At 42.1% G+C, this 12,511-nt stretch overlaps 1 protein-coding gene across 1 annotated transcript in view; it reads right to left on the bottom strand.

The window, feature by feature from the left end:
• The window catches only part of LOC108978142 (platelet binding protein GspB), a 158,980-nt gene extending 156,207 nt beyond the window's left edge, over positions 1-2,773 (bottom strand). Inside the window, exon 1 of the mRNA XM_018948280.1 lies at positions 2,514-2,773. The gene's annotated coding sequence lies outside the window, so the exon portion shown is untranslated. The remainder of the gene's footprint in view (positions 1-2,513) is intronic.
• Positions 2,774-12,511: the final 9,738 nt, after the last annotated feature.

The raw sequence follows: 12,511 nt of genomic DNA, 5'->3' as shown, positions 1-12,511 counted from the left end.
GAACGGGGGAAAAGCGAAATCACTTGCATACACACACACATGCGCATATATAGACGATAATTTATTAAAGTAAACACGGCGCAAGCGAAACTGAGACCGGAATAATACTGGTGGCAAATAAGAGCGATAGCAATCAGCAAGAAAAGTAGCAAATGCAACAACAACAACAACAGCACAAGTGCACAATGCTGAAGTTTAGTTTGCACACTTACATGCAAAACCGATGTTGTTGCTGAATTTTGCAGTTGCTCGGGGCCGCAGGCGAGTTGACGCATCGCCCGCCAAATGACAACCGAACCAAGCCAAAACAATCGCACGCAAGTAATCAAAAACAAAACACTTAATCCCCTAATCAACAACAACAATAAAAACAACCAGCAGTAACAACGGATCGAGCGAAAACAACAACAACATCAACAACAGCAACTGTGTGCATTGATTGTCGCAGAAACCGCGTAGCTGCCACACGAATAGTGGAGCGAGCGCATGTCTGCCCGTCTCTGGCGGGCTCGAGTGCCGCCACCAGCATATTTTAGATGTTCCCAGCTTTCCTCCCGGTGCAGTGTAGTGTTGTATGCCCGGTTGTTGGCGGCACTGCAGCATCATCTGCGCTGATCATCACTGATTCGTTATGCATTATTAAAAATCTTGTCTACCAAGAAGCAGCACTGTTGCCTTCAGCCGGCCGTTGATTTGTCGCCGCAACAGCCACATGACTGCCGAGGCTTGTGCGGCGGCGGTGTGTGTGTATATGTAAAAGCTCTTGTTGGCAAGCAGACAAAACAACGGACGGACCCCTTCGCTATGCTTCATAGCTGAGTCGCAGCGGAATTTGTTTATCAACATGTAGCGATCATTTCACTTGCTCAGCATCCTGCCTTTGCGCCCGCATTCCTGGTTGGTGCCGCAACATTTGTCGATGGCAACGGTCAAATCGTAAGAATACTTTGCTGAAATTTAAATTAATGATAAGCAATTATTGTTGCTATTTTTATTGTAGACAGTGAGTGTGCGATCATTTTGGTGGAGCTAATAATAAGCCGAAAGTTTTATTAGAACTTCAAGGGGTTCACTCCTTTATTTTTTGGGAATGCGTTATCCCTAAGATAACTAAGATGCCACAGCTGGTTCTACGTTATCAAAAATAACCAGGATTTTATCCGGCCAAGGGCTGTTATTTCAAAGAACTAGGCCTATTTGAAGTAATAGGTATAGGGTTTGTTCGTACCGACTAGATTCGGTAGATGGCGTACCTAGCTTACGGACGAGCGGCTGGCCAATTGTTTCCGAGCATCTGGAGAGTCAGGACAAACATTTTTGCGCGACGTGTTTCTGCGAGTGATGCAAGCCGATTGCAGCGTTCGTTTGAGTAGAGGTATGCGATTAAATTCTGTGTGAAACTCGGTTACTATGAGAGAGAGACGTTTGATAAGATCAATTAGGCTGAGTCATATGTTGCTTTAGCAAGAAGTGATGTGACAAAAAAGACAATCTTCCGAGCACACGCCGGTGTCTTCTCGCCCAAAAAAGGGAAGAATGAGCAAATCCAACGTGAAAACAAGGCTTATTGTCTTTTTTGACATTAAAGGCATCGTCCACCATGAATTCGTTCCTCGTGGACAAAACGTCAACGTCAAGTTTTACGTGAAAGTTCTCAAGAAACTCAAACGAAGGCAGACAAGACATCGTAGCCGATTGGAAGTTGCACCACGACAACGCCCCGGCTCTACAGCCCAGATGTTGCCCTCGGATTTTTTTGTTTCCTTGTCTCAAAAGGCCGATGGAAGCCAAGCATTTTGAGACGACAGAGGAAATTCAAAGAGCATGCACCTCAGCTCTCAAGGCTATTTCGAAGAATACCTCCCGTGACGCCCTTGTAACGATTGGTTCAATAAATTTTTTTAAATCGACTCAGTCCAATTACTTTCCGGACAAACTCTCTAAAACATAAAAATAAGCTTTGTGATGACGGCAACTTCAATTTTTTTCAAGATTTTTAGTCATAAGACTCGAAGTACCATTTTAAAATATACTCGACTTTAATATAATAAATATAACTGGGCCGCTGGTTGATATCTTTGGATGACTTTGGCAGAACGGAGATAACTCTTCAAAGTGGACTATCTTTTACTGCAATGATAAAGATTCTTTACATGATCGAATTGTAGCTAACTACCTCACCGGCTTAGATCTGCGTCAGTACAATACAATGTTTTATCAGACTTCCTGATTTTAGAACCACAGCATTAGATTCCATCGTAAGCAGACCATTTCCACGACAGTCGAGTTTACGTAACCTGTATAGTAATCCATATCGGTAGGACATGAAAGAGATGGAAGACTCAAGTGAGCCGGGTCTTAGCATAATTAAAAGAATATATTATAATGGTCAAAGTGAGGGTAGAAACCTTTCATTCAAAATATACAGATGCCAATATTAGTATTCAAGGTCGTTTCCAGGTTTTCAGGTACTTAAATAATTATATATAGGCAGATAGGGAAGTAGTACTTACAACTATCGATTTCGGGAAACATGTGGACGAATTCTTTTGCCTTTGACACGAAATTTTCAGATATACCGAGTTGTATTTATTTGTATAAAGAACTCAACTTCACATACACAATTATTTCCCATGCTGGCGAAGACACATTCCACAGGAGCTATTTTTAACACACACTGTGTTGGATTCTTTTCGAATTTTTAGAATTTGCACATAAAAATAGGCACAGAAATACATTGAGCCATACGCCATTGACGCATAGTCACCGCGACCACAGATAACAGCGAGATTCCTGCAAAAATAAAGCAAACCGACGAATATATTTTTGAAAATAACGAAATCAAAATGTTGAAGACGCGATAATTAAGCAGCCATTGGCCCGCCGCGCAACAAACATTCCGGCGCAGACACGCGGCGAATAACCAACAAAATTCAAGCGAACCTTCCGACGGCATTATACTATATATGAGAATTATACATGGATCAGGAAAGATTTTGCGAAGGAGTTTGGAACTAGGAAATATCATGAAAATGAGTACATACCGAGGTCAACATCAAGAAGTAAGTAGTGGAATTAAGTTTCTTAATGTAAACATTTTAAAGAACAGCTAAGAGCTGATCTTAATATAGGGTACGAAAGTCTGTAAGAAGTACACCGCCGCAACGCAATAGATTGCTCTAAAAAGTAAATTTTCTCACCCAACTGCGCTTGGTCGACGCCGCGTTCGTCACGAGCGATTTGTCATTGCGAATTCGTATGAGCGCATGCATTTCACGCGATCACAAGGCGATCGGTCATCAATGACTGATGTTCGAAAACGATCAACAAATGCATTTGGCGCGTAAACGAGTACGATTACGTTGATTAAATCTGAATTTAGTAAGTGCAATATTTCACATTAAAACTACGAATTTTTCGGAAAAAATATAAATACTCTGCTGAACGCTTTTTCGACCGTTTTTGGGGCTCACAACTTGCTTTGGTGGTGGGTGGTATTTTTTACTTGTTCAACCGGAAAATATGCTCAATTTTTTATGCCACATAATGTAATTTTGGTTATCCATATTTTTGCACGCCGATCAGAAAAAAATTTTTGATTTTTGCGTTACTTTGCCGAAACGACCGCCGTTCTCAACTGAACACGCCAACTAACACCCAAACGGCGCACCTACCGCTGACAGAGTCTACCACGAGCCAGCCAGCTAGTCAGTCGGCCAGCAAGCCAATGTTGTGTGCTCATCTCTACCCAGCGCACATCTACTGTGTCTCTGAATGTGCGAATGTACGTGCGCATGTATATTAGCCGTCACTAGTATCGAGCCCCTCACACAGTCCTATGCGATTTCGACTTCGTAGTCCTCGCAAAGATCACCCGGCCACGTCGCTGCCGAATCGCGAATCACGCGTACTTTAAAAATAATTTCTAGTGTGTGTAAAAGTGTATATTCACGACTTTATTTGAATTTCGTATTTTTAAATATGTACCTACGCGTACTTGATGGCAGCCGGCGGACGTCTCCGAAACGTGGTACGCGAACGCGACATGACGGTGACAATGCGCCGCGCTGAAGGCGGGCAGAAGACTCCTCATTTCGAAAATGTGAAAATCTGATTTTCGAAAGCGGCATTTTTTGCAATGTTGTTATTGCTGTTGTTTGGCTTTTCTTTTCCATTTGCACATTTTGTCTGTTTTATTTTGACTGCGCTTCGCCGCTGCTTATTGTCTACGCGTATGTCCGCTCTCGAGCGACTAAAAATAACTTACAACATAAATTTTATTCAAATCGAGTGTAAGGAAAACACGGTTGCTTCTTATTTTTAGTAAATGTGTGTTTAGTAAAGTTGAAGTATTACGAAAATAGCAAGAACACATACGCATACATACATGTGGGCCGGCGGTGGCGCGCACACAACTCACTTTATGATCAGAAATACACACATATCCATTCATATATTTGTGGGTGCAACGGCAGAGACAATAACAAAATATTTTCAACAATAACAACAAATAATTACATGATGAGTAAGCTCTTGATGCAAGGAGGGCGTGTGGTGTTTTTATTATATGTGGAGACAACGCACTGTCTTCTGCTTGTGACTCCCTCGATCCCCTTACGAGCATATCCCATGTTTCACATATGCCAGAGTGGTATTCTAAGTGTGATCTTCAGATAACTTTTCAACCGGTTCGCGTAAGAGATAAGTAGGAAACATAGTGGAACATCTTCAGAAGTTCCTAAGTTCCGAAGTTTTAGGAATTAGTGCTTGAGATAACCCTAAAGTTACTTACTATTAGCTCTCGTATACTATTTGCAAGTGCTTAGTTTTAGAATTTGCATTCAATTTCGCTGGAATCCCCTCTTTCTTAAATACTCAATCTTGTTCCATTTGCTCAAATTGACTGGGACTGGTTCTTTTATACTGCGTAAGCAAACCGAATCGGTTTACAATTTTTCCTTCATTGCTGCGACAGATAAAAGAGGATCTCAAAATTAGTCCGGGGCAAATTTGATCAAATGGCACATGATATGTTTCCAAGTTTTTAATTAGCTACTTCGTGACCACCAAATCTGCCGCATATGCATTTGATTTCTTCTTCTTCTTTATTGGCGCAGCCAATCGCTTCTTCTTTCTTCTCGAATTGGGCGCCAATTTGAGATTTCAAGTGTAGTCAGGTCTTTCTTCACCTGACCTCACCAACGGAGGAGAGGTCTCCATCTTCCTCTGCTTCCCCCCCGACGGGAACTGCGTCGAAAACTTTCAGAGCTGGAGCGTTTTTATCCATTCGGACGACATGACTTATACGCTGGCCGCTGTGTAATAATTCCCTAAACTATGTCAATGTCGTCGTATTACTCAACATCTCATCGAATGCGATATTCACCGTTGCCAATACGCAAAGAACCATAAATCTTACGCAGAATCTTTCTCTCGAAAACTCATAACGTCCACTCATCAGATGTTGTCATTGTCCATGCCTCGAATGTTTTGGCTGCTTGAGCCATAAGTGAATGGCGCTCAAAGAACTTTCCTCACTTGCGTGATCTTCTACACATGCCTCCATCTATCATTATATATTAGGTTGTCAAATATGTTTTAACGTTACAGAGCTCGTATCTGGCAATACAATACATCTTTGAAAGGTCTTGACATAACCCACAAAGCGACGCTATGCATAATTAGTTTGGATATTGCGTTCAACAGTTATAGACGTGTAAATATGGAGTTCACTAACACCGAAATTCGCACTATTTTAAAGTTTTCCTTCGTTAAAGGCAATCCGCTGGAGAAACGTTACGTGAGATTAATGGTACTTTGGGCGATGGTACTCTATCACTTCGAACTGCGCAGGAATGGTTTCGGCGATTCAGAGCGGGTGAAAACGACACCACGGATAAGCCAGCCGGCGAAAGACCTGTGACGATGAATACCGATCAAATCCTGGATAATATCGAATTAGACCGGCATGTGGCAGCTCGTGACATCACAAAGAAAATAGTAGTTAGTCACCTAACCGTTTCAAACCATCTGCAGTAGGCTGGATACACAAAAACGCCTATTTTTTGGGTGCGCCTGATTTGCCGCAAAAAAAAAACTTCTGGACCGAATCAAAACCTGCGATATGCTGCTGAAACGTAATGAACTCAACCCATTTTGGAGGCGGATGGTGACTGGCAACGAAAAATGTATCACATTCAACAATATCAAGCGAAAATGGTCGTGGTCGAAGGCCGGTGAATCGTCCCAAACAGTGGTCAAGCCGAGATAGACAGCCAGGAAGGTTTTGCTGAATGTTTGGTGGGATTGGAAGGGAATCATCCACTATGAGCTGCTCTCATATGATCAGACGCTTAATTCTACCATCTACTGCGAACAACTGGACCGCTTGAAGCAGGCGATAGACCAGAAGCGTCCAGAATTGACCAACAGGAAGGGTGTAGAGTTCCATCAAGACATCCAAGACCACACACTTCGTTGATGACTCGTCAAAACCTACGGAAGCTCGGATGGGAGGTTTTATGGCATACACCATATAGCCTGGACACAGCGCCGAGTGATTACCACCTTTTCCTGTCCATGGCGAATGCCCTTATTGATTTAAAGTGGAACTCAAAAGAGGCTTGTGAAAAGTGGCTATCCGAGTTCTTCTCTATAAGAGGGGTATTATGAAGTTGCCGTCTAGATGGAAACAGATTGTGATTCTTCGTTCTTACTCGTTGCAAGTTAAGATTTCGTGTTCTATTCCTTGCAATAAAACTACTCGAGAAAATGGTCGTCACATCACAACATAGAAACTGTCGAATAATAATTTATTTATACAAGTATTTGTATTTTGGAACAAAAGTTTAGCAAAAAATTTCAAGCCGCAGGGCATAAGCACTTTGAATAAAGGTTTAAAGTATCAAAACCATGCGGAAGAATTAAGGCGATTGCGGACTGACTTTCTATCCTGTGAGATCCCTGTTGACTTTTTAAACAGTATCAGACTTTTATTCTAATGTAAACCAAACTAAAACGATTTGAGAATTTATATTTGACTCTCTTAAATCCATTTTCATATTTTACAGAAGTTCATTGGTTCGATAAGTATCAGCAAAGTTCTCAATAAATTCGCCGTATGAGAATCTCAAGAGTACGAATCGAATTCGTAAGAGCTAAGCGAATAAAACAAGTGGGACTAAGTGCACAGGAAACGGAAAACGACAGGAATTAACACTGAATATCCACTCAGACGAAAGTCCTTAGACTTCACTTTTCGGCAAAGGAAGCAAAACGAGCCGAGCGCACACACACTTACGCAGTCATATGTGCATTAGCGGCGAATAAAGGAAGGAAAAGGAGACCACAGACAGACACGACAGACAGACTGTCTGCAGCGCATTGATGTTGCGACCGCAGAGCTGTGTGGCAGACGGATTCCGTGACGATGGTGACAGAAGTGGCGACGCCGGTGTCGGTAACGGTAAGCGCAATAACAATACAATTGCACTTTACTTTACTTTAGGCGGAATAGCGGCAGTCTGACAGCTATGCATTTGTGGTAGATGCCAACAACAACAGCAACAACATTAACTTACTAACAATGCAACATACGACAGCAACACAATAAGTTGCATAAACTGTGGCACCGTAACACAAAGCGAAACAACACCAACAATCAGCGTAGACGGCTAGAAAGGAAGCTCCGTTGGCTGAGGCGGCATTAGTAGCAAATAGCGCAGACCTAGTTAGGCGTCTACTACAATAACAACAACATCAGCTACCAACTATAGCACTACTGCGAAATAACCAAATAACGGCTAGTGCAATTTGTGGCTCAACTTTTCGTGTGCAACGTCTGCCGAGCGCCGCTGCCAGCCAACCGAGGAACCGTCTCAGCCACAAAAGCGGCCGCATATAATTTTATTTATGCCCAGCTCCTGTACGCCAACAACACAAGCACACCTCAAGTCAAAACCGAAATAGACCAAAGTAGACTGCCGCAGACGGGGTGCTTGGAAGGGGAGGGGGGAGCTGGCAGCTGGAGCGACCGCATACAAACAATGAGTCTTACTTAGGTATTTACATATCCACTAATGGAGCGTCCAATGTGCTGCATTGTGTCATGCATGTGTGTGTTCTGTTGTTGTTGTTGTTTTTGTGTGTGTATCCACCCTTCCTGGGGTACGTTGAATGTACTCAACCGAAAGACAATTTATTATTCAAAATGTTGTGGATACAAATTTATGTTGTTCATTGTTGTCATTCGTTGTTGTTGCTGTTACTCTTGTTGTTACTGTGGATGCCGCTGATATTTTTGTTTTGTTAATTTTTGTTGTTCATAGACGCAAATACCTTTGTGCACATGTAATATTAATTCGTGTTGCTTATGCTGCACGTCCTTTGTTGTTGTCGTCTGGCGCGGATGCAGACACTCGGCGTTTCTCTGTTGTCTTTACAATTGGTTTATTTTTCCTATCACATTTATGAAATGAATAGAAATAAAGCTGCCATAAGTTCTCCAAACATTGACTTGATGTATCAAGCTGATTATGGATTATAAGTTAGGTTATGTTAGACTTGGTAAAATCAAATATTTTCAATCCATACACTTTCCGGAAATGCAAACTAAAGAAAATCGGTAATTTTCTTTTAATAAAAAGTTCTTTGCAGAAGTTCATTCTTCTTCCAAAAATCGATTTCCGAAAACCCGACATTGAGCCGTTGCCGTAAGCTACTCTGTGTACCTGGATTATGTGGTAAGCTGATCCTCGCACCAAAGAGGGCGCATGACGCCACTTGGGCAGCTGTCTTTCGTCTGTCTCGGGTCTTTGTGATTCCAAAAACTCCCAGATATGTATGATATGGCCTTGCAAAACGGCGAAGAGTTTTAAGCCTACCACACATTTGTTAAGACGGTCCACTTGAGTGAACTTCTACACATCGGCTCCATCTTCGCAACAGCAAATGTTCTGTGAGGATCGAAAGGACCTCTCCGAGCTGTTCGATACCAAATGAGGCTTCAGACAAGGCGACTCCCTATCGTGAGACTTYTTCAATCTGCAGCTGGAGAAAATAATTCGAGCTGCAGAACTCAATCGAGCAGGTACAATATTCTATAGGAGCGTACAGCTGCTGGCGTACACTGTGTCTTTGACCTCAGCATCCGCGCCGTTAGTTCTGCTTTCTCCAGACAGGATAAGGAAGCAAAGAAAATGAGTTTGGTAGTAAATGAGGCAAGACGAAATATCGCCTGTCATCAACCAAACTGTTGACGCACTCGGGAATTGGCTTTCACGTCAATCTTGACAGTCATAACTTCGAAGTCGAAGATAATTTCGTCTATCTTAGAACCAGTATTAACACCAACAACAATGTCAACCTCGAAATCCCACGCAGAATAACTCTTGTCAGTAGGAGCTACTTCGGACTAAGTAGAAAATTGAGAAGTAAAGTTCTCTCTCGACGAACAAAAACCAAACTCTGCAAGTCACTTATTATTCCCGTCCTGCTATATGGTGCAAGGGCTTGGATGATGACAACACGATGACAACACGACGCAATAAGTTCTCAAGGCAAGGGTTCCGCGGAAGATTTATTTTCTTTTGCGCATTGCCAACGGTGAATTCGCATTAGGTAGAAGCATGAGCTGTACGAGTTATATGACGATGTTGACATAGTGCAGCGGCTGCGCTGGCTAGGTCATTTCGTCCGTATAGATGAAAACACTCCAGCAGTATCCGCCGGGGGAAACTAGGGAAGAGGAAGACCACAACTCCGTTGAAGAGATCAAGTGGAGAAGAACCGAGCTGCACTTGGTGTTTCGAGCCAAATTGCTGACAGAAGAACCGAACTCGGCTATAACCGCGGCGTCTACGCCATTAAAGAAGAAAAGAAGACCTTTGAATAGAAAGTGTCTAGTTGATTCCTAATCTCGCCTTCTTCCGTAGGGCGTTGTACATATCCAACACATATCTGGATTTCTGGCATCATTCCTCATTATAGGTGGACTTCAATTAGAGTTCACCTGGTTACGATAACTGCAGAACCGTGTCATGCAGAGGAGGTGCTTGAGAGTGTATTCGAAAATTCCGGTACATTGGCAAAAAATCGTACACATTCAGCACATAATTAAAATGAACTTAACATGTAAGATACCGCATGGATTCGGTTTGTGGAGATCGTGTTATTTAACGTTGATTGACTTCAGATTTTCTGGCATTATTTCAACATAAGTTTAGAAAACCATTTAACAAATAGAATAAACAAAGTTTAAAATTTTCCCTGAAACTCAAAATAGTGTTCGTATTCACTTGCTATGCTGTTAGCTCAACCTCTGTTCCATTCAACATATTTTAGCACAGCATTCGCAGTCAATCGTGCTGAAATCCTGAACCCATCTCCAATAAAGCTGATGGCTCTCGTACAGCTGCTGCGGTGCGTTAACTATCAGGCACTCAATTTATCGCGCTCAAATACAGACTTTGTTGCCAATGAAATAACTGAAATAATCCACCTCAACAACTTATAGCTTTCTTTATGTATTTGCCACCGAGAAACGCTGAAACTGCTCATTTACATAAGCACACGTTGATGAAATAGAGAAGAAGAGATGTGGCAAAGTTCACCTTCAAATTAAAAAAAGGGAAAAAAAAGAACTCATTGAAAAAAGGGGGGAGTTAGATCCTGAACTCGGAAGGGGGAGCGCATCATAGAATTAGAAAATGGCGAATAAAATTTGAAATTGCCAACTTACTGACGTTAGCAGTTCGTTGCATCCAATGGCAACCGACTGTGGGCGCCCCTAGAAGTATGCGTTGCGTTTGGCACGGACAGACAAAGAAGTAAATATACCCAACGGAGAGGAAAGAAAAAAGTGCCGCATATGAGCAACCGGCAAAGAAGGGAATGTGGCAGTGTTCAAAGGCGGCGGCGACTAACACAACAACAGCAGCAACACTGAAACAACCAAAACTGCACACCGTTAGCTCTAGCTGTTGCTCTAAGCGGTGAAGTCGTGTAGAAGCAACATAAATTTTACAGCTGACAAGATGTCGGCGTTGCAACACAGCGAAGACGCGGCAAGTGAGGCGATGGGAAGCGCTGCTTGAAGTGATTGTGTAATATACGCTCGCTCAAACATACAAAGTTGCACACACTTTAGACAAAAACAAAAACAATTCAAAGTAATTTTTATAGTTTGTTAGAGCAGCTTCGCATTGAAGGGGAACTAACCTGCTAGCAGGGGCAGTGGCAGACACCTACACTGCACCGTTGCAGCGCCACACCTCCGAATGCTGGCGGCCACAGACCCCCGCCGCCGCTGCCATCGATTAGTGTGCATTTGTCCTCTACTATTGTTGCAAAGGACAAAATTCAATGAACGGAAGTTTGCTGTCAGCAGAAAGGTTGTTGCCATTGTTGCCTTATTGGTGAAGCATAGTGCGCACTTATGGAACTTAACTAGTTGCAACAGTTTATGCTGCAAATGCTGTCGTTGCACTGTCGGAAGGCGGAAAATTACACTTCTAATGTTATTGGTGTAGAAAATTGCTGCTTCACTGGAAATATTACACCCCTTCACACTGAACGCTCAATTTGGAAAGCCACTTTGTCTGGCAACCCCTCACCATTTTTGTATTCATTTAATTAAAATGCCACTATTAAAAGGTAATTCTATCAAAACAACTTTACTGCTGAGAAAATATATTAAATTCAGCCATCATTGTGGTCATAGCGATTACCATCATAATATTATAATTTGAAATAAATATGAATTTTGAGGTTAGGTTCAACGCCCCTAATTGATTTAGACATTTTAACGGTAAATTTTGATTTTTTCGGATGTCATTCGAGACCAGAAATGGATTGATACAGTTCACTCCCACTGCGGGGAGTCATCAGGGTCTATTATTTTTCTTCGATATCATGAACTTCAAACAAAAAGTTAAAAATGGAAGAAGGTCCAAGCCTACTCCACGCAGTGGCAAATCTAAGCAAAAGGCTCCTCGTTTAGCTAGAGGTGTTTCAATAATCGCTGACAAGGTGAAAAATTATTGCTCCGAGGAACTATCACCTCACCCAAAAGCATAACAATGGCAGTTATTTAAAAGTACGTCTCGCCCTTTCAACACGAAGACCCAACTGTTTGCTGTATAGTATTTATCGATATCACAGCGAATGGGTGTAACTTTACACTACTTTTATCTTCATTACCACATTCGTTCTTAACTTCGTTACTGCAACGTTACAATGGAGCGTAAAATTCAATAAACTATGCGCACATGTGCCACACAACTTTGTCCTTACAATGACCTCTATGCAATGTTGCAGTTGCCACAAATCCACTTACACCGCACATCTGAAAATATGCTTTGTTAGCAAGCCACAGGGCCGCAGGGGAGGGACTGTCGATAAATATGACTTCAATGCACATTCTCAAATACATATTTATGTATGTTAACAGCTGCTATACGAATATATATGTATTTACAAGAGTATTTTATACACATATTTAGGGGACATACTC

The sequence above is a fragment of the Bactrocera latifrons genome, unplaced genomic scaffold (assembly GCF_001853355.1).
Source record: "Bactrocera latifrons isolate USDA-ARS-PBARC rearing strain unplaced genomic scaffold, ASM185335v1 scaffold_118, whole genome shotgun sequence".
Classification (NCBI taxonomy): domain Eukaryota; kingdom Metazoa; phylum Arthropoda; class Insecta; order Diptera; family Tephritidae; genus Bactrocera; species Bactrocera latifrons.
The sequence above is the reverse complement of the archived record's forward strand: the minus strand, read 5'-3'. Positions and strand labels throughout refer to the sequence as shown.